Source organism: Sardina pilchardus, chromosome 4 (genome assembly GCF_963854185.1).
Source record: "Sardina pilchardus chromosome 4, fSarPil1.1, whole genome shotgun sequence".
NCBI lineage: Eukaryota > Metazoa > Chordata > Actinopteri > Clupeiformes > Clupeidae > Sardina > Sardina pilchardus.
Window position 1 is genome coordinate 275,828 of NC_084997.1, and position 20,166 is coordinate 295,993.

At 42.1% G+C, this 20,166-nt stretch overlaps 9 non-coding genes across 9 annotated transcripts; all 9 read right to left on the reverse strand.

Moving 5' to 3' along the window:
* Nucleotides 1-588: 588 nt before the first annotated feature.
* Nucleotides 589-707, reverse strand: LOC134079317 (5S ribosomal RNA). The gene has a single exon (XR_009938959.1). It is a non-coding gene; the product is annotated as a 5S ribosomal RNA (ribosomal RNA).
* A 1,617-nt stretch (nucleotides 708-2,324) lies between these two features.
* On the reverse strand, nucleotides 2,325-2,443 carry LOC134079318 (5S ribosomal RNA). Its single transcript, XR_009938960.1, has one exon. It is a non-coding gene; the product is annotated as a 5S ribosomal RNA (ribosomal RNA).
* A 1,617-nt stretch (nucleotides 2,444-4,060) lies between these two features.
* On the reverse strand, nucleotides 4,061-4,179 carry LOC134079320 (5S ribosomal RNA). Its single transcript, XR_009938962.1, has one exon. It is a non-coding gene; the product is annotated as a 5S ribosomal RNA (ribosomal RNA).
* A 1,617-nt stretch (nucleotides 4,180-5,796) lies between these two features.
* On the reverse strand, nucleotides 5,797-5,915 carry LOC134079322 (5S ribosomal RNA). Its single transcript, XR_009938963.1, has one exon. It is a non-coding gene; the product is annotated as a 5S ribosomal RNA (ribosomal RNA).
* A 1,617-nt stretch (nucleotides 5,916-7,532) lies between these two features.
* On the reverse strand, nucleotides 7,533-7,651 carry LOC134079323 (5S ribosomal RNA). The gene has a single exon (XR_009938964.1). It is a non-coding gene; the product is annotated as a 5S ribosomal RNA (ribosomal RNA).
* Nucleotides 7,652-9,268: 1,617 nt separating this feature from the next.
* LOC134079324 (5S ribosomal RNA) lies at nucleotides 9,269-9,387 on the reverse strand. Its single transcript, XR_009938965.1, has one exon. It is a non-coding gene; the product is annotated as a 5S ribosomal RNA (ribosomal RNA).
* A 1,617-nt stretch (nucleotides 9,388-11,004) lies between these two features.
* Nucleotides 11,005-11,123, reverse strand: LOC134079325 (5S ribosomal RNA). Its single transcript, XR_009938966.1, has one exon. It is a non-coding gene; the product is annotated as a 5S ribosomal RNA (ribosomal RNA).
* A 7,157-nt stretch (nucleotides 11,124-18,280) lies between these two features.
* Nucleotides 18,281-18,399, reverse strand: LOC134079326 (5S ribosomal RNA). The gene has a single exon (XR_009938967.1). It is a non-coding gene; the product is annotated as a 5S ribosomal RNA (ribosomal RNA).
* A 1,617-nt stretch (nucleotides 18,400-20,016) lies between these two features.
* On the reverse strand, nucleotides 20,017-20,135 carry LOC134079327 (5S ribosomal RNA). The gene has a single exon (XR_009938968.1). It is a non-coding gene; the product is annotated as a 5S ribosomal RNA (ribosomal RNA).
* Nucleotides 20,136-20,166: the final 31 nt, after the last annotated feature.

Consider the following 20,166-nt stretch of genomic DNA (forward strand, 5'->3'; position numbering starts at 1 on the left):
ACTGCTGTCAAGCAAAACTTCATGAAGCACGCTGATATTAGCTTTTCATATATCAATTCGCTGTGCGTAAAAACAGGACCTTTGGTCACTCGCTCTACTTGGACATCCTGAAACGAGTAACCTACAGTTGTTCAGGAAAACACTACAATATCTGGGATGTCGAAGGCCATGCAGACTATAGGCTATTTTCCATACTCAGACAGTGTTGAAAAAATTACTTTGCAGCTCTTGGGCGAATGAACACAGCGAGACCGGGAATTGTACAACACGGTGAAAACTACATCGAAAACAAAGCTGTCACCCCAAAAAATAAGCTTAACATTCCAGATGAAAACAAGCACTAAAACTCCCCCAATCCGCCAGCTGTTTACAGTCAACTCGTGCAATTTTTTCCGACCTGTTGCTGGCTTAGCCTATATTTCCTACCTATGTATTTATTTATTTATTTATTTATGTATTTCTTTATTTTGCTTTCAAACGGAGGAAGCAAATATTCAAAGGGGTTGGAACGTCTACGTACTAGGGAGCAGGCACGCACAGACAGACAGCCTGAAAAAAAAAAAAGTTTCACTGGCTGATGGAGAGAAAAGCTTACGGCACCTGGTATTCCCAGGCGGTCTCCCATCCAAGTACTAACCAGGCCCGACGCTGCTTAGCTTCCGAGATCGGACGAGATCGGGCGTGTTCAGCGTGGTATGGCCGTAAGCGAAAGCAACCGGCCAAAGTAACCTACTTAAAGCTCCCTAACCCGGGTTGGAGACGCGTGTGTTGTGAAAGGTGAGGTACGCTACATTGTGTTCAAGAAAACAAAGGCGCATTTTCCGCGTGGAGTTCAACTTTGAAAGTGAAGAATACAACAAATGGCATTTAAAACTTGGTAACATTTCCAATAACTGTTCCTTCTTTATCCTAAAAACGATGGGTACTGACAGAAGAGTTTGGTTAGGCAAGTGCACATACTTTACTCACAGTACAACATACATAGGGCAGCTTTATCTCTGATTAAAACGCTCACAGATTTGTTTAGAAGCTAAATAAATTGTAATGGTGACATAGCATGGCAAAAACCACTTGGTGTGTACACCATTTGAAACTACCACAAGTAAATTAGAAAATGTCACTGGAGTAAAAAAAAGCTCAGCTTTTCAAACAAAGATGATACTCAAAGCTAAGGAGAGAAATCAGTGTCTGGCCATGCATGAGAATATAAAACCACTAAGTATTTGATGGGATTTAAAAAAAAAAAAATCCGTTTTTCTAAGCAGAGCGAAAACACAGGAGACGTTTCATTGGAGAGAACAGCCCTAATTTACAATTCATAAAATATGAGCTTCGTTTTAGAAACTTAGCCTCTCAATGAAAACAACGTACACATACCGGTCGGGATGCGGACGCTCCGAGTTGGGTCTCTGGCCAGTTAGGACTGCGCATTCAGGTCATGTGTTGTAAAGAGGGTTGTTTCGTGGATCCTCTTTGCTTCATCTTCGCCACGGAGAAAGAAAAAACAACTGCTCCAAATGCAGTTCTCTACTGGTGTGCTAGAGTCACTGGCAGCCAATGATCCATACATGTCCAGATGTACACTAGCGACAGAAAGCGTGGCGCTCCCTCCGGCGACGGAGACGTGAATGAGCGCTTCTCCTTAGCGCACGGTTTATATAGGCCTTATACGTAATAGTAGACACACGTCAATCGAATGCTGCATCTAATCCGACAACATAGGCTATGTAGTAGCAACTGCTGTCAAGCAAAACTTCATGAAGCACGCTGATATTAGCTTTTCATATATCAATTCGCTGTGCGTAAAAACAGGACCTTTGGTCACTCGCTCTACTTGGACATCCTGAAACGAGTAACCTACAGTTGTTCAGGAAAACACTACAATATCTGGGATGTCGAAGGCCATGCAGACTATAGGCTATTTTCCATACTCAGACAGTGTTGAAAAAATTACTTTGCAGCTCTTGGGCGAATGAACACAGCGAGACCGGGAATTGTACAACACGGTGAAAACTACATCGAAAACAAAGCTGTCACCCCAAAAAATAAGCTAAACATTCCAGATGAAAACAAGCACTAAAACTCCCCCAATCCGCCAGCTGTTTACAGTCAACTCGTGCAATTTTTTCCGACCTGTTGCTGGCTTAGCCTATATTTCCTACCTATGTATTTATTTATTTATTTATTTATGTATTTCTTTATTTTGCTTTCAAACGGAGGAAGCAAATATTCAAAGGGGTTGGAACGTCTACGTACTAGGGAGCAGGCACGCACAGACAGACAGCCTGAAAAAAAAAAAAGTTTCACTGGCTGATGGAGAGAAAAGCTTACGGCACCTGGTATTCCCAGGCGGTCTCCCATCCAAGTACTAACCAGGCCCGACGCTGCTTAGCTTCCGAGATCGGACGAGATCGGGCGTGTTCAGCGTGGTATGGCCGTAAGCGAAAGCAACCGGCCAAAGTAACCTACTTAAAGCTCCCTAACCCGGGTTGGAGACGCGTGTGTTGTGAAAGGTGAGGTACGCTACATTGTGTTCAAGAAAACAAAGGCGCATTTTCCGCGTGGAGTTCAACTTTGAAAGTGAAGAATACAACAAATGGCATTTAAAACTTGGTAACATTTCCAATAACTGTTCCTTCTTTATCCTAAAAACGATGGGTACTGACAGAAGAGTTTGGTTAGGCAAGTGCACATACTTTACTCACAGTACAACATACATAGGGCAGCTTTATCTCTGATTAAAACGCTCACAGATTTGTTTAGAAGCTAAATAAATTGTAATGGTGACATAGCATGTCAAAAACCACTTGGTGTGTACACCATTTGAAACTACCACAAGTAAATTAGAAAATGTCACTGGAGTAAAAAAAAGCTCAGCTTTTCAAACAAAGATGATACTCAAAGCTAAGGAGAGAAATCAGTGTCTGGCCATGCATGAGAATATAAAACCACTAAGTATTTGATGGGATATAAAAAAAAAAAAATCTGTTTTTCTAAGCAGAGCGAAAACACAGGGGACGTTTCATTGGAGAGAACAGCCCTAATTTACAATTCATAAAATATGAGCTTCGTTTTAGAAACTTAGCCTCTCAATGAAAACAACGTACACATACCGGTCGGGATGCGGACGCTCCGAGTTGGGTCTCTGGCCAGTTAGGACTGCGCATTCAGGTCATGTGTTGTAAAGAGGGTTGTTTCGTGGATCCTCTTTGCTTCATCTTCGCCACGGAGAAAGAAAAAACAACTGCTCCAAATGCAGTTCTCTACTGGTGTGCTAGAGTCACTGGCAGCCAATGATCCATACATGTCCAGATGTACACTAGCGACAGAAAGCGTGGCGCTCCCTCCGGCGACGGAGACGTGAATGAGCGCTTCTCCTTAGCGCACGGTTTATATAGGCCTTATACGTAATAGTAGACACACGTCAATCGAATGCTGCATCTAATCCGACAACATAGGCTATGTAGTAGCAACTGCTGTCAAGCAAAACTTCATGAAGCACGCTGATATTAGCTTTTCATATATCAATTCGCTGTGCGTAAAAACAGGACCTTTGGTCACTCGCTCTACTTGGACATCCTGAAACGAGTAACCTACAGTTGTTCAGGAAAACACTACAATATCTGGGATGTCGAAGGCCATGCAGACTATAGGCTATTTTCCATACTCAGACAGTGTTGAAAAAATTACTTTGCAGCTCTTGGGCGAATGAACACAGCGAGACCGGGAATTGTACAACACGGTGAAAACTACATCGAAAACAAAGCTGTCACCCCAAAAAATAAGCTAAACATTCCAGATGAAAACAAGCACTAAAACTCCCCCAATCCGCCAGCTGTTTACAGTCAACTCGTGCAATTTTTTCCGACCTGTTGCTGGCTTAGCCTATATTTCCTACCTATGTATTTATTTATTTATTTATTTATGTATTTCTTTATTTTGCTTTCAAACGGAGGAAGCAAATATTCAAAGGGGTTGGAACGTCTACGTACTAGGGAGCAGGCACGCACAGACAGACAGCCTGAAAAAAAAAAAAGTTTCACTGGCTGATGGAGAGAAAAGCTTACGGCACCTGGTATTCCCAGGCGGTCTCCCATCCAAGTACTAACCAGGCCCGACGCTGCTTAGCTTCCGAGATCGGACGAGATCGGGCGTGTTCAGCGTGGTATGGCCGTAAGCGAAAGCAACCGGCCAAAGTAACCTACTTAAAGCTCCCTAACCCGGGTTGGAGACGCGTGTGTTGTGAAAGGTGAGGTACGCTACATTGTGTTCAAGAAAACAAAGGCGCATTTTCCGCGTGGAGTTCAACTTTGAAAGTGAAGAATACAACAAATGGCATTTAAAACTTGGTAACATTTCCAATAACTGTTCCTTCTTTATCCTAAAAACGATGGGTACTGACAGAAGAGTTTGGTTAGGCAAGTGCACATACTTTACTCACAGTACAACATACATAGGGCAGCTTTATCTCTGATTAAAACGCTCACAGATTTGTTTAGAAGCTAAATAAATTGTAATGGTGACATAGCATGTCAAAAACCACTTGGTGTGTACACCATTTGAAACTACCACAAGTAAATTAGAAAATGTCACTGGAGTAAAAAAAAGCTCAGCTTTTCAAACAAAGATGATACTCAAAGCTAAGGAGAGAAATCAGTGTCTGGCCATGCATGAGAATATAAAACCACTAAGTATTTGATGGGATATAAAAAAAAAAAAATCTGTTTTTCTAAGCAGAGCGAAAACACAGGGGACGTTTCATTGGAGAGAACAGCCCTAATTTACAATTCATAAAATATGAGCTTCGTTTTAGAAACTTAGCCTCTCAATGAAAACAACGTACACATACCGGTCGGGATGCGGACGCTCCGAGTTGGGTCTCTGGCCAGTTAGGACTGCGCATTCAGGTCATGTGTTGTAAAGAGGGTTGTTTCGTGGATCCTCTTTGCTTCATCTTCGCCACGGAGAAAGAAAAAACAACTGCTCCAAATGCAGTTCTCTACTGGTGTGCTAGAGTCACTGGCAGCCAATGATCCATACATGTCCAGATGTACACTAGCGACAGAAAGCGTGGCGCTCCCTCCGGCGACGGAGACGTGAATGAGCGCTTCTCCTTAGCGCACGGTTTATATAGGCCTTATACGTAATAGTAGACACACGTCAATCGAATGCTGCATCTAATCCGACAACATAGGCTATGTAGTAGCAACTGCTGTCAAGCAAAACTTCATGAAGCACGCTGATATTAGCTTTTCATATATCAATTCGCTGTGCGTAAAAACAGGACCTTTGGTCACTCGCTCTACTTGGACATCCTGAAACGAGTAACCTACAGTTGTTCAGGAAAACACTACAATATCTGGGATGTCGAAGGCCATGCAGACTATAGGCTATTTTCCATACTCAGACAGTGTTGAAAAAATTACTTTGCAGCTCTTGGGCGAATGAACACAGCGAGACCGGGAATTGTACAACACGGTGAAAACTACATCGAAAACAAAGCTGTCACCCCAAAAAATAAGCTTAACATTCCAGATGAAAACAAGCACTAAAACTCCCCCAATCCGCCAGCTGTTTACAGTCAACTCGTGCAATTTTTTCCGACCTGTTGCTGGCTTAGCCTATATTTCCTACCTATGTATTTATTTATTTATTTATTTATGTATTTCTTTATTTTGCTTTCAAACGGAGGAAGCAAATATTCAAAGGGGTTGGAACGTCTACGTACTAGGGAGCAGGCACGCACAGACAGACAGCCTGAAAAAAAAAAAAGTTTCACTGGCTGATGGAGAGAAAAGCTTACGGCACCTGGTATTCCCAGGCGGTCTCCCATCCAAGTACTAACCAGGCCCGACGCTGCTTAGCTTCCGAGATCGGACGAGATCGGGCGTGTTCAGCGTGGTATGGCCGTAAGCGAAAGCAACCGGCCAAAGTAACCTACTTAAAGCTCCCTAACCCGGGTTGGAGACGCGTGTGTTGTGAAAGGTGAGGTACGCTACATTGTGTTCAAGAAAACAAAGGCGCATTTTCCGCGTGGAGTTCAACTTTGAAAGTGAAGAATACAACAAATGGCATTTAAAACTTGGTAACATTTCCAATAACTGTTCCTTCTTTATCCTAAAAACGATGGGTACTGACAGAAGAGTTTGGTTAGGCAAGTGCACATACTTTACTCACAGTACAACATACATAGGGCAGCTTTATCTCTGATTAAAACGCTCACAGATTTGTTTAGAAGCTAAATAAATTGTAATGGTGACATAGCATGGCAAAAACCACTTGGTGTGTACACCATTTGAAACTACCACAAGTAAATTAGAAAATGTCACTGGAGTAAAAAAAAGCTCAGCTTTTCAAACAAAGATGATACTCAAAGCTAAGGAGAGAAATCAGTGTCTGGCCATGCATGAGAATATAAAACCACTAAGTATTTGATGGGATTTAAAAAAAAAAAAATCCGTTTTTCTAAGCAGAGCGAAAACACAGGAGACGTTTCATTGGAGAGAACAGCCCTAATTTACAATTCATAAAATATGAGCTTCGTTTTAGAAACTTAGCCTCTCAATGAAAACAACGTACACATACCGGTCGGGATGCGGACGCTCCGAGTTGGGTCTCTGGCCAGTTAGGACTGCGCATTCAGGTCATGTGTTGTAAAGAGGGTTGTTTCGTGGATCCTCTTTGCTTCATCTTCGCCACGGAGAAAGAAAAAACAACTGCTCCAAATGCAGTTCTCTACTGGTGTGCTAGAGTCACTGGCAGCCAATGATCCATACATGTCCAGATGTACACTAGCGACAGAAAGCGTGGCGCTCCCTCCGGCGACGGAGACGTGAATGAGCGCTTCTCCTTAGCGCACGGTTTATATAGGCCTTATACGTAATAGTAGACACACGTCAATCGAATGCTGCATCTAATCCGACAACATAGGCTATGTAGTAGCAACTGCTGTCAAGCAAAACTTCATGAAGCACGCTGATATTAGCTTTTCATATATCAATTCGCTGTGCGTAAAAACAGGACCTTTGGTCACTCGCTCTACTTGGACATCCTGAAACGAGTAACCTACAGTTGTTCAGGAAAACACTACAATATCTGGGATGTCGAAGGCCATGCAGACTATAGGCTATTTTCCATACTCAGACAGTGTTGAAAAAATTACTTTGCAGCTCTTGGGCGAATGAACACAGCGAGACCGGGAATTGTACAACACGGTGAAAACTACATCGAAAACAAAGCTGTCACCCCAAAAAATAAGCTAAACATTCCAGATGAAAACAAGCACTAAAACTCCCCCAATCCGCCAGCTGTTTACAGTCAACTCGTGCAATTTTTTCCGACCTGTTGCTGGCTTAGCCTATATTTCCTACCTATGTATTTATTTATTTATTTATTTATGTATTTCTTTATTTTGCTTTCAAACGGAGGAAGCAAATATTCAAAGGGGTTGGAACGTCTACGTACTAGGGAGCAGGCACGCACAGACAGACAGCCTGAAAAAAAAAAAAGTTTCACTGGCTGATGGAGAGAAAAGCTTACGGCACCTGGTATTCCCAGGCGGTCTCCCATCCAAGTACTAACCAGGCCCGACGCTGCTTAGCTTCCGAGATCGGACGAGATCGGGCGTGTTCAGCGTGGTATGGCCGTAAGCGAAAGCAACCGGCCAAAGTAACCTACTTAAAGCTCCCTAACCCGGGTTGGAGACGCGTGTGTTGTGAAAGGTGAGGTACGCTACATTGTGTTCAAGAAAACAAAGGCGCATTTTCCGCGTGGAGTTCAACTTTGAAAGTGAAGAATACAACAAATGGCATTTAAAACTTGGTAACATTTCCAATAACTGTTCCTTCTTTATCCTAAAAACGATGGGTACTGACAGAAGAGTTTGGTTAGGCAAGTGCACATACTTTACTCACAGTACAACATACATAGGGCAGCTTTATCTCTGATTAAAACGCTCACAGATTTGTTTAGAAGCTAAATAAATTGTAATGGTGACATAGCATGTCAAAAACCACTTGGTGTGTACACCATTTGAAACTACCACAAGTAAATTAGAAAATGTCACTGGAGTAAAAAAAAGCTCAGCTTTTCAAACAAAGATGATACTCAAAGCTAAGGAGAGAAATCAGTGTCTGGCCATGCATGAGAATATAAAACCACTAAGTATTTGATGGGATATAAAAAAAAAAAAATCTGTTTTTCTAAGCAGAGCGAAAACACAGGGGACGTTTCATTGGAGAGAACAGCCCTAATTTACAATTCATAAAATATGAGCTTCGTTTTAGAAACTTAGCCTCTCAATGAAAACAACGTACACATACCGGTCGGGATGCGGACGCTCCGAGTTGGGTCTCTGGCCAGTTAGGACTGCGCATTCAGGTCATGTGTTGTAAAGAGGGTTGTTTCGTGGATCCTCTTTGCTTCATCTTCGCCACGGAGAAAGAAAAAACAACTGCTCCAAATGCAGTTCTCTACTGGTGTGCTAGAGTCACTGGCAGCCAATGATCCATACATGTCCAGATGTACACTAGCGACAGAAAGCGTGGCGCTCCCTCCGGCGACGGAGACGTGAATGAGCGCTTCTCCTTAGCGCACGGTTTATATAGGCCTTATACGTAATAGTAGACACACGTCAATCGAATGCTGCATCTAATCCGACAACATAGGCTATGTAGTAGCAACTGCTGTCAAGCAAAACTTCATGAAGCACGCTGATATTAGCTTTTCATATATCAATTCGCTGTGCGTAAAAACAGGACCTTTGGTCACTCGCTCTACTTGGACATCCTGAAACGAGTAACCTACAGTTGTTCAGGAAAACACTACAATATCTGGGATGTCGAAGGCCATGCAGACTATAGGCTATTTTCCATACTCAGACAGTGTTGAAAAAATTACTTTGCAGCTCTTGGGCGAATGAACACAGCGAGACCGGGAATTGTACAACACGGTGAAAACTACATCGAAAACAAAGCTGTCACCCCAAAAAATAAGCTTAACATTCCAGATGAAAACAAGCACTAAAACTCCCCCAATCCGCCAGCTGTTTACAGTCAACTCGTGCAATTTTTTCCGACCTGTTGCTGGCTTAGCCTATATTTCCTACCTATGTATTTATTTATTTATTTATTTATGTATTTCTTTATTTTGCTTTCAAACGGAGGAAGCAAATATTCAAAGGGGTTGGAACGTCTACGTACTAGGGAGCAGGCACGCACAGACAGACAGCCTGAAAAAAAAAAAAGTTTCACTGGCTGATGGAGAGAAAAGCTTACGGCACCTGGTATTCCCAGGCGGTCTCCCATCCAAGTACTAACCAGGCCCGACGCTGCTTAGCTTCCGAGATCGGACGAGATCGGGCGTGTTCAGCGTGGTATGGCCGTAAGCGAAAGCAACCGGCCAAAGTAACCTACTTAAAGCTCCCTAACCCGGGTTGGAGACGCGTGTGTTGTGAAAGGTGAGGTACGCTACATTGTGTTCAAGAAAACAAAGGCGCATTTTCCGCGTGGAGTTCAACTTTGAAAGTGAAGAATACAACAAATGGCATTTAAAACTTGGTAACATTTCCAATAACTGTTCCTTCTTTATCCTAAAAACGATGGGTACTGACAGAAGAGTTTGGTTAGGCAAGTGCACATACTTTACTCACAGTACAACATACATAGGGCAGCTTTATCTCTGATTAAAACGCTCACAGATTTGTTTAGAAGCTAAATAAATTGTAATGGTGACATAGCATGGCAAAAACCACTTGGTGTGTACACCATTTGAAACTACCACAAGTAAATTAGAAAATGTCACTGGAGTAAAAAAAAGCTCAGCTTTTCAAACAAAGATGATACTCAAAGCTAAGGAGAGAAATCAGTGTCTGGCCATGCATGAGAATATAAAACCACTAAGTATTTGATGGGATTTAAAAAAAAAAAAATCCGTTTTTCTAAGCAGAGCGAAAACACAGGAGACGTTTCATTGGAGAGAACAGCCCTAATTTACAATTCATAAAATATGAGCTTCGTTTTAGAAACTTAGCCTCTCAATGAAAACAACGTACACATACCGGTCGGGATGCGGACGCTCCGAGTTGGGTCTCTGGCCAGTTAGGACTGCGCATTCAGGTCATGTGTTGTAAAGAGGGTTGTTTCGTGGATCCTCTTTGCTTCATCTTCGCCACGGAGAAAGAAAAAACAACTGCTCCAAATGCAGTTCTCTACTGGTGTGCTAGAGTCACTGGCAGCCAATGATCCATACATGTCCAGATGTACACTAGCGACAGAAAGCGTGGCGCTCCCTCCGGCGACGGAGACGTGAATGAGCGCTTCTCCTTAGCGCACGGTTTATATAGGCCTTATACGTAATAGTAGACACACGTCAATCGAATGCTGCATCTAATCCGACAACATAGGCTATGTAGTAGCAACTGCTGTCAAGCAAAACTTCATGAAGCACGCTGATATTAGCTTTTCATATATCAATTCGCTGTGCGTAAAAACAGGACCTTTGGTCACTCGCTCTACTTGGACATCCTGAAACGAGTAACCTACAGTTGTTCAGGAAAACACTACAATATCTGGGATGTCGAAGGCCATGCAGACTATAGGCTATTTTCCATACTCAGACAGTGTTGAAAAAATTACTTTGCAGCTCTTGGGCGAATGAACACAGCGAGACCGGGAATTGTACAACACGGTGAAAACTACATCGAAAACAAAGCTGTCACCCCAAAAAATAAGCTAAACATTCCAGATGAAAACAAGCACTAAAACTCCCCCAATCCGCCAGCTGTTTACAGTCAACTCGTGCAATTTTTTCCGACCTGTTGCTGGCTTAGCCTATATTTCCTACCTATGTATTTATTTATTTATTTATTTATGTATTTCTTTATTTTGCTTTCAAACGGAGGAAGCAAATATTCAAAGGGGTTGGAACGTCTACGTACTAGGGAGCAGGCACGCACAGACAGACAGCCTGAAAAAAAAAAAAGTTTCACTGGCTGATGGAGAGAAAAGCTTACGGCACCTGGTATTCCCAGGCGGTCTCCCATCCAAGTACTAACCAGGCCCGACGCTGCTTAGCTTCCGAGATCGGACGAGATCGGGCGTGTTCAGCGTGGTATGGCCGTAAGCGAAAGCAACCGGCCAAAGTAACCTACTTAAAGCTCCCTAACCCGGGTTGGAGACGCGTGTGTTGTGAAAGGTGAGGTACGCTACATTGTGTTCAAGAAAACAAAGGCGCATTTTCCGCGTGGAGTTCAACTTTGAAAGTGAAGAATACAACAAATGGCATTTAAAACTTGGTAACATTTCCAATAACTGTTCCTTCTTTATCCTAAAAACGATGGGTACTGACAGAAGAGTTTGGTTAGGCAAGTGCACATACTTTACTCACAGTACAACATACATAGGGCAGCTTTATCTCTGATTAAAACGCTCACAGATTTGTTTAGAAGCTAAATAAATTGTAATGGTGACATAGCATGGCAAAAACCACTTGGTGTGTACACCATTTGAAACTACCACAAGTAAATTAGAAAATGTCACTGGAGTAAAAAAAAGCTCAGCTTTTCAAACAAAGATGATACTCAAAGCTAAGGAGAGAAATCAGTGTCTGGCCATGCATGAGAATATAAAACCACGGGAGTCACGTGACCGCGGCGAGAGATGTGGTAGCTTTTTGTGAGGGCTCCGCAGTTACCCTCTAAATTTAACTTTTTACTACGTGTCTAAGCTTTATTTCTGGCTGAATTATCTCATTAAGTGAGCATAACCTACTAACGATGGCGACTTCGTCGAGAAAACCATCTTCTAAACCAACTCAGGACCAGATCCGTGTGGTTGACAGTGAGGAACTTTCTAAGCTAGTTAAGCTAGCAGTAGCAGATGCTATTAAGGAAGCTATTCCTAAATTCGTGGATGAAGTGGTCGCTCAACTTTCGGAGAAAACGCAAGCCATTGTGGCTGAACAAATGTCAGAAATCCGAAATGAGATGTCATCCATTCGGGCGGACACCTCGACGTGCATGGAGCAAATTGAGACGAATAATAATCACTTGGCCGAGGTGGACAGTCGGCTCTCTACTTCAGTGGAAGAATTGATGGCGCTCTGCACTAAGATGGAGAACAAGATTGCTGATTTGGAGGATCGTTCACGCAGAGACAACATAAGGATACATGGGATTCCCGAAAACCATGAAACGGCTAACCCTTTGTCGTATTTGTCTAACGCTATTCCGAAGTGGTTCCCAGGGCTGGGTTCAGTGGAAATAATGCGCGCACATCGAGTTGGTGCAGAAAAGAAGGATGCCAACCACAAGCCTATCCCACGCACCATTCTGCTGAAGCTGCTACGATTCACGGACCGGGATAAGATACTGGCTGCAGCGCGTAAAACACCTGTACAGTTGGAGGAGGAGACGGCAATCCGGTTTTCCCCGGACTACAGCCAGCAGACCTTCGCTCGCAGACTGGCTTTCTCCAGAGTGATCGATGCGCTACAGAAGAAGGGTTTCCGTACATTCCTGCAGTATCCTGCTAAACTTAAAGTGATGAGAGGAACAGCGACCCACTTCTTTGCAACTCCACGGGAGGCGGAAGACTTCGAGACTCTTAATGGCTGAGTATTGCCGACATTGAAAGACTGATGTTGTCTTGCTACTGTCATCGACCAAAGGTTTTTCTCACTGTCCTTATTCTTTTTTCTACATCTGAAAAATGCTAGTTTAAATATGTTGTAATTTGGGAGTCTACAAATGTAGACTATCTTAGTTTTGCTCAACTAATACTTTTTGGCCTACTAACTACAATGTGGTATATCGTTCTCTGAATAATGAGGGGAAATTGTGGGGGTTTTGATGGAGGGTTACTACTGTACTCAAGGATCACGGGTTCAATGCTTTGGGGTACACCTAGCTCGTTAGGAGCGGACGGGAAATGTTGTGTTATAATGCTCTCTAACGTTCTTTGGAGGGCTTTGGGGTCATGGCGACAAGGTTATTTGGGTGGGTATGGATCTCTTATATTATCTTATCTAGTTATTGAAACTGACTGTACTGAAATACTTTGTTTCACTATATTTTATTTTATACATCACTACACATTTTTAACACTATGGCAAAGCTCCATATAATTAGCTGGAATGTAAATGGCCTTAATGGCCCTATTAAGCGTGCTGCTTGCTTGGATTACCTACATAGGCAATCAGTCGATGTTGCATTCATACAAGAATCACATTTAAGAACACAGGACACTAAACGCTTTGCAAATAAACACTATTATGTTGCATCCTCTTCATCTTTCAATTCAAAAACCAGAGGTTCATTAATAGTATTAAAACGCAGTCTATCATTGAATATAATGGGAAAATATGGGAGTGAAGATGGTAGAATTTCATACATTAAAACGGTCATCTCAGGTCGTAAATTTGCTTTTATTTCTGTTTATGCCCCATCTCAGTATGAATCAGATTTTTTCCCTAATTTAGTTTCAGTTCTTGCACAACTGCAGGACTTTTCACTTATTGTAGGTGCAGACATGAATGCTTGTATTAATCTGGCTTTGGACAAGTCAGTTCAAAAATCAACCTTCTCTCAACTAAGTGCATCAAAAGATATTAAAAATGTCTTGATATCTCTCAGTTTGGTTGACATTTATCGCATTATTAATCCTACTTCAAAACAGTTCACTTTCTATTCAGCTAGACACCGAACTCTTTCTAGAATAGATTATATATTAGCATCCCAAACTTCCTTCTCTGAAATTCATAATGTAGCAATTATACCTTCTCCTTTATCAGATCACAGTATGGTTTCAGCTCATGTTACACTAAGGCATACTCCACCTAGAGCCTCACGATGGCGCTTCAATACATCCCTCCTCCAAAATGAGGAATTCTGTACTTTTCTTAGTAATTCCTTAAACACTTTTATAGAAATCAACACAGGCTCAGTAGAAGATCCTAGATTCTTATGGGATGCTATTAAAGGATCAATTAGAGACTCAACTATTTCTTTTTCCTCTTATCTAAAGAAAAGTAGGCTTCGTAAAATAAGTGAATTAGAAGATGCTCTTATTCAACTTGAGTCAGAAAGGCAGCGCACACAATCTGACACCCTGTTGGGAAAAATATCCACAACAAAAACGGAGTTGAACTCTTTATTAAGACAGAGAGCTGAGTTTTTAATACATAGAACCAGAAGGAATTATTACTTTAATGGCTCCAGACCTAGCCATCTACTAGCCGTACGACTTAAGCAGAACGAGAAGTTCACTTCGATAATGACTATTAAGACACCCTCTGCTACTTTAACTGAACCTTGTGAAATCAATGCAGCTTTTAAAAAATTCTACTCCAACCTCTATTCTTCTGAGGTATTCCTAAACACAGATTCTTGTGAAAACTTTTTCAAGGACCTTGAACTTCCCACCATCACTAGCCAAGATTCAGAAAAATTAGCTGCTCCAATCACATTAGAAGAGTTGAAAGAGGCCCTTTCCAGTATGAAAAAGGGCAAATCCCCAGGCTGGGACGGTATCCCTCCAGAGGTGTACTTGGTTTTTTGGGACATAGTTGGACCACCGTTGTTAAACATGATCAATACTGCTATTGACAAAGGGGCTTTTAATTCAAGTATCAACACTGCAATACTCACATTACTTCTTAAACCAAACAAGGACCCTTCTGAATGCGGTAACTACAGACCCTTATCTCTTTTAAATGGAGATGTGAAATTATATGCCAAGGTTCTTGCCTCAAGGCTTGAGGGCTTTTTGACAAAGTTAATACATAATGATCAGACTGGATTCATCAAGGGCAGATTAGCATCTGATAATGTACGCCGGCTTCTCCACATCATCCATGCTGCTAATGAGAACGATTTACCATGTTCAGTCCTGTCACTAGATGCCGAGAAAGCGTTCGACAGATTAGAAAAAGATTATTTATGGGTTACTCTCGACAAATTTGGATTAGGTTCAAACTTTATCAAATTGATCAAGGTCTTGTACGCAAACCCCTCTGCCATGGTTTATATTAACAATACTTTCTCTTCACAGTTTCCCATATCAAGGGGCACCCGCCAGGGTTGCCCCCTTTCTCCTTTACTTTTCGCTCTCTCTCTTGAACCACTGGCTCAAAAAATCAGGCAACACCCATCTGTTGTTCCCATCTCTATCAATAACTCTGAACACCGTATATCTCTATTTGCTGATGATATTCTTCTTTATGTAGGTGACACAGGCACTTCTCTTCCACACATATTATCTATGTTTGATACATTTAGTTCATTATCTGGATATAAAATAAACTGGAGTAAATCATCACTGATGCATCTAAATTCAATTAGATCAGTGACGCCTTTGCCTTCTAATATTCCTGTGGTTGGTCAATTTAAATACCTTGGAATAGTTATTTCACCTTCCATTTTTCACATAGCATCTCATAATTTTCAAAACATACATAACCAAATTGTAAAGGATATAGAACGTTGGTCAAAGCTTCCAAACTCCCTCCAAGCCAGAGTATCAATAGTTAAAATGGATATTCTGCCGCGTGTCAATTTTTACTCCTCAATGATCCCCCTTCCACCCCCAAAAGGTTACTGGGATAAGTTACAGTCTCTGATATCTAAATTCATATGGAATGGGAAGAGGCCCCGACTGAAGTTTAAAACTCTTCAGAGAGATAAGATGCAGGGAGGATTGGGTCTACCGAATTTCAAAATGTATTTCTGGTCTTTTGTTCTTAGACCTTTGTATGTATGGTTAAATTCTAGTGTGTCTGTTTCTTGGAAATCAATCGAGGAAAATATCTCCCAACCATACAGGCTCCAAGACCTGATATTCTCTAACATACCACCTAAGGCAGCTAGAACACATCTAGGTCCTATAATTTCCTATCTACTCAGGACTTGCAATACTGTAATGAATCATACTAAGGTGGACTTAAAGTGGCATAATCACTCCCCTATATTTAATCATTTTTCCCTCCTTGTTGGGAAAAAGCCCATTTCTTTTTCATTGTGGAGGGATAAGGGAGTTCACACTTTTAATAATTTGTTTAATGGGGATGGTTTGCGTACCTTTAGTGATATACGAGCTCAATATGACCTCCCGGGGACATCATTTTTCTTTTATTTACAACTGAGATCTGCCATGAAGGCATATGGCGTTCCTTGGGGTGTTCCCTTGCTAACTCATCCACTAAATAAGTTACTTGCCCCCCAAAATCATACACGTGGGTTGGTTTCTAGACTTTACAAATGTATTTCTGATTCCTGTTTATCATTGCCAGTGGAAAGTGTATGGGATAGGGACCTCACCCCTGTATTAGAGGAAGATATCTGCTGGGACACAGTATGGGAAAATCTACATGATACTTCCAAGAACCCCGACCACCAACTCATACACTATAAATTCATTCATAGGTTTTATTTAACCCCCAGGAGACGACATGCAATGAAAATTATTGCATCTCCTAATTGTGACCTTTGTTCTCTGAATGCTGTTGGATCATTTATGCATATGTACTGGGAATGCCCCAGTGTGTCTGCATTTTGGAGACTAATTTCTTCCACCTTGAGCGATATGCTCGAGATCAATATCCCATGTTCACCCACTTTACTCCTGCTCAATGATGACTCCACCTTTGACTTTTCTTTGCAACAAAAGCGAACACTATGGGCAGGACTTACAGCAGCGAAGAAAATGCTGGCATTGAGATGGCAGCCACCTCATACCTTGCCATGGCGGCAGTGGGCAAACTCTTTTTTGGACATTGTCATGATGGAGAGATCAGTAGCTCGAATGCATGGAGCCAGCAAAAAAACAATTCAAGCATGGGACGCAGCATACTCTCTTGTAAAAGAAAAAGTACAGGACAATCAGCCATAATGTATAAATAGAATGATTTCTTGTGTTGAAATATACTTTCAAAAGTCTTTTTACCTATGTTTTGTTGGTATTATATTCTGAGATCCAGGGTGGGTTTTGGGGGGGGGGGTCGCCATGGGGGGGGGGGGGGGGGGGGTGGGGAGGGAAGGAAGTATGTGTGTATGTTGATTACTGTTTTTTCTTTGTCTTTAACCCAGATTTTCTGTAATACCTTGTATCATATACTATTTTGAAAATAAAAACATTTTATCAAAAAAAAAAAAAAAAAAAAAAAAGAATATAAAACCACTAAGTATTTGATGGGATATAAAAAAAAAAAAATCTGTTTTTCTAAGCAGAGCGAAAACACAGGGGACGTTTCATTGGAGAGAACAGCCCTAATTTACAATTCATAAAATATGAGCTTCGTTTTAGAAACTTAGCCTCTCAATGAAAACAACGTACACATACCGGTCGGGATGCGGACGCTCCGAGTTGGGTCTCTGGCCAGTTAGGACTGCGCATTCAGGTCATGTGTTGTAAAGAGGGTTGTTTCGTGGATCCTCTTTGCTTCATCTTCGCCACGGAGAAAGAAAAAACAACTGCTCCAAATGCAGTTCTCTACTGGTGTGCTAGAGTCACTGGCAGCCAATGATCCATACATGTCCAGATGTACACTAGCGACAGAAAGCGTGGCGCTCCCTCCGGCGACGGAGACGTGAATGAGCGCTTCTCCTTAGCGCACGGTTTATATAGGCCTTATACGTAATAGTAGACACACGTCAATCGAATGCTGCATCTAATCCGACAACATAGGCTATGTAGTAGCAACTGCTGTCAAGCAAAACTTCATGAAGCACGCTGATATTAGCTTTTCATATATCAATTCGCTGTGCGTAAAAACAGGACCTTTGGTCACTCGCTCTACTTGGACATCCTGAAACGAGTAACCTACAGTTGTTCAGGAAAACACTACAATATCTGGGATGTCGAAGGCCATGCAGACTATAGGCTATTTTCCATACTCAGACAGTGTTGAAAAAATTACTTTGCAGCTCTTGGGCGAATGAACACAGCGAGACCGGGAATTGTACAACACGGTGAAAACTACATCGAAAACAAAGCTGTCACCCCAAAAAATAAGCTAAACATTCCAGATGAAAACAAGCACTAAAACTCCCCCAATCCGCCAGCTGTTTACAGTCAACTCGTGCAATTTTTTCCGACCTGTTGCTGGCTTAGCCTATATTTCCTACCTATGTATTTATTTATTTATTTATTTATGTATTTCTTTATTTTGCTTTCAAACGGAGGAAGCAAATATTCAAAGGGGTTGGAACGTCTACGTACTAGGGAGCAGGCACGCACAGACAGACAGCCTGAAAAAAAAAAAAGTTTCACTGGCTGATGGAGAGAAAAGCTTACGGCACCTGGTATTCCCAGGCGGTCTCCCATCCAAGTACTAACCAGGCCCGACGCTGCTTAGCTTCCGAGATCGGACGAGATCGGGCGTGTTCAGCGTGGTATGGCCGTAAGCGAAAGCAACCGGCCAAAGTAACCTACTTAAAGCTCCCTAACCCGGGTTGGAGACGCGTGTGTTGTGAAAGGTGAGGTACGCTACATTGTGTTCAAGAAAACAAAGGCGCATTTTCCGCGTGGAGTTCAACTTTGAAAGTGAAGAATACAACAAATGGCATTTAAAACTTGGTAACATTTCCAATAACTGTTCCTTCTTTATCCTAAAAACGATGGGTACTGACAGAAGAGTTTGGTTAGGCAAGTGCACATACTTTACTCACAGTACAACATACATAGGGCAGCTTTATCTCTGATTAAAACGCTCACAGATTTGTTTAGAAGCTAAATAAATTGTAATGGTGACATAGCATGTCAAAAACCACTTGGTGTGTACACCATTTGAAACTACCACAAGTAAATTAGAAAATGTCACTGGAGTAAAAAAAAGCTCAGCTTTTCAAACAAAGATGATACTCAAAGCTAAGGAGAGAAATCAGTGTCTGGCCATGCATGAGAATATAAAACCACTAAGTATTTGATGGGATATAAAAAAAAAAAAATCTGTTTTTCTAAGCAGAGCGAAAACACAGGGGACGTTTCATTGGAGAGAACAGCCCTAATTTACAATTCATAAAATATGAGCTTCGTTTTAGAAACTTAGCCTCTCAATGAAAACAACGTACACATACCGGTCGGGATGCGGACGCTCCGAGTTGGGTCTCTGGCCAGTTAGGACTGCGCATTCAGGTCATGTGTTGTAAAGAGGGTTGTTTCGTGGATCCTCTTTGCTTCATCTTCGCCACGGAGAAAGAAAAAACAACTGCTCCAAATGCAGTTCTCTACTGGTGTGCTAGAGTCACTGGCAGCCAATGATCCATACATGTCCAGATGTACACTAGCGACAGAAAGCGTGGCGCTCCCTCCGGCGACGGAGACGTGAATGAGCGCTTCTCCTTAGCGCACGGTTTATATAGGCCTTATACGTAATAGTAGACACACGTCAATCGAATGCTGCATCTAATCCGACAACATAGGCTATGTAGTAGCAACTGCTGTCAAGCAAAACTTCATGAAGCACGCTGATATTAGCTTTTCATATATCAATTCGCTGTGCGTAAAAACAGGACCTTTGGTCACTCGCTCTACTTGGACATCCTGAAACGAGTAACCTACAGTTGTTCAGGAAAACACTACAATATCTGGGATGTCGAAGGCCATGCAGACTATAGGCTATTTTCCATACTCAGACAGTGTTGAAAAAATTACTTTGCAGCTCTTGGGCGAATGAACACAGCGAGACCGGGAATTGTACAACACGGTGAAAACTACATCGAAAACAAAGCTGTCACCCCAAAAAATAAGCTAAACATTCCAGATGAAAACAAGCACTAAAACTCCCCCAATCCGCCAGCTGTTTACAGTCAACTCGTGCAATTTTTTCCGACCTGTTGCTGGCTTAGCCTATATTTCCTACCTATGTATTTATTTATTTATTTATTTATGTATTTCTTTATTTTGCTTTCAAACGGAGGAAGCAAATATTCAAAGGGGTTGGAACGTCTACGTACTAGGGAGCAGGCACGCACAGACAGACAGCCTGAAAAAAAAAAAAGTTTCACTGGCTGATGGAGAGAAAAGCTTACGGCACCTGGTATTCCCAGGCGGTCTCCCATCCAAGTACTAACCAGGCCCGACGCTGCTTAGCTTCCGAGATCGGACGAGATCGGGCGTGTTCAGCGTGGTATGGCCGTAAGCGAAAGCAACCGGCCAAAGTAACCTACTTAAA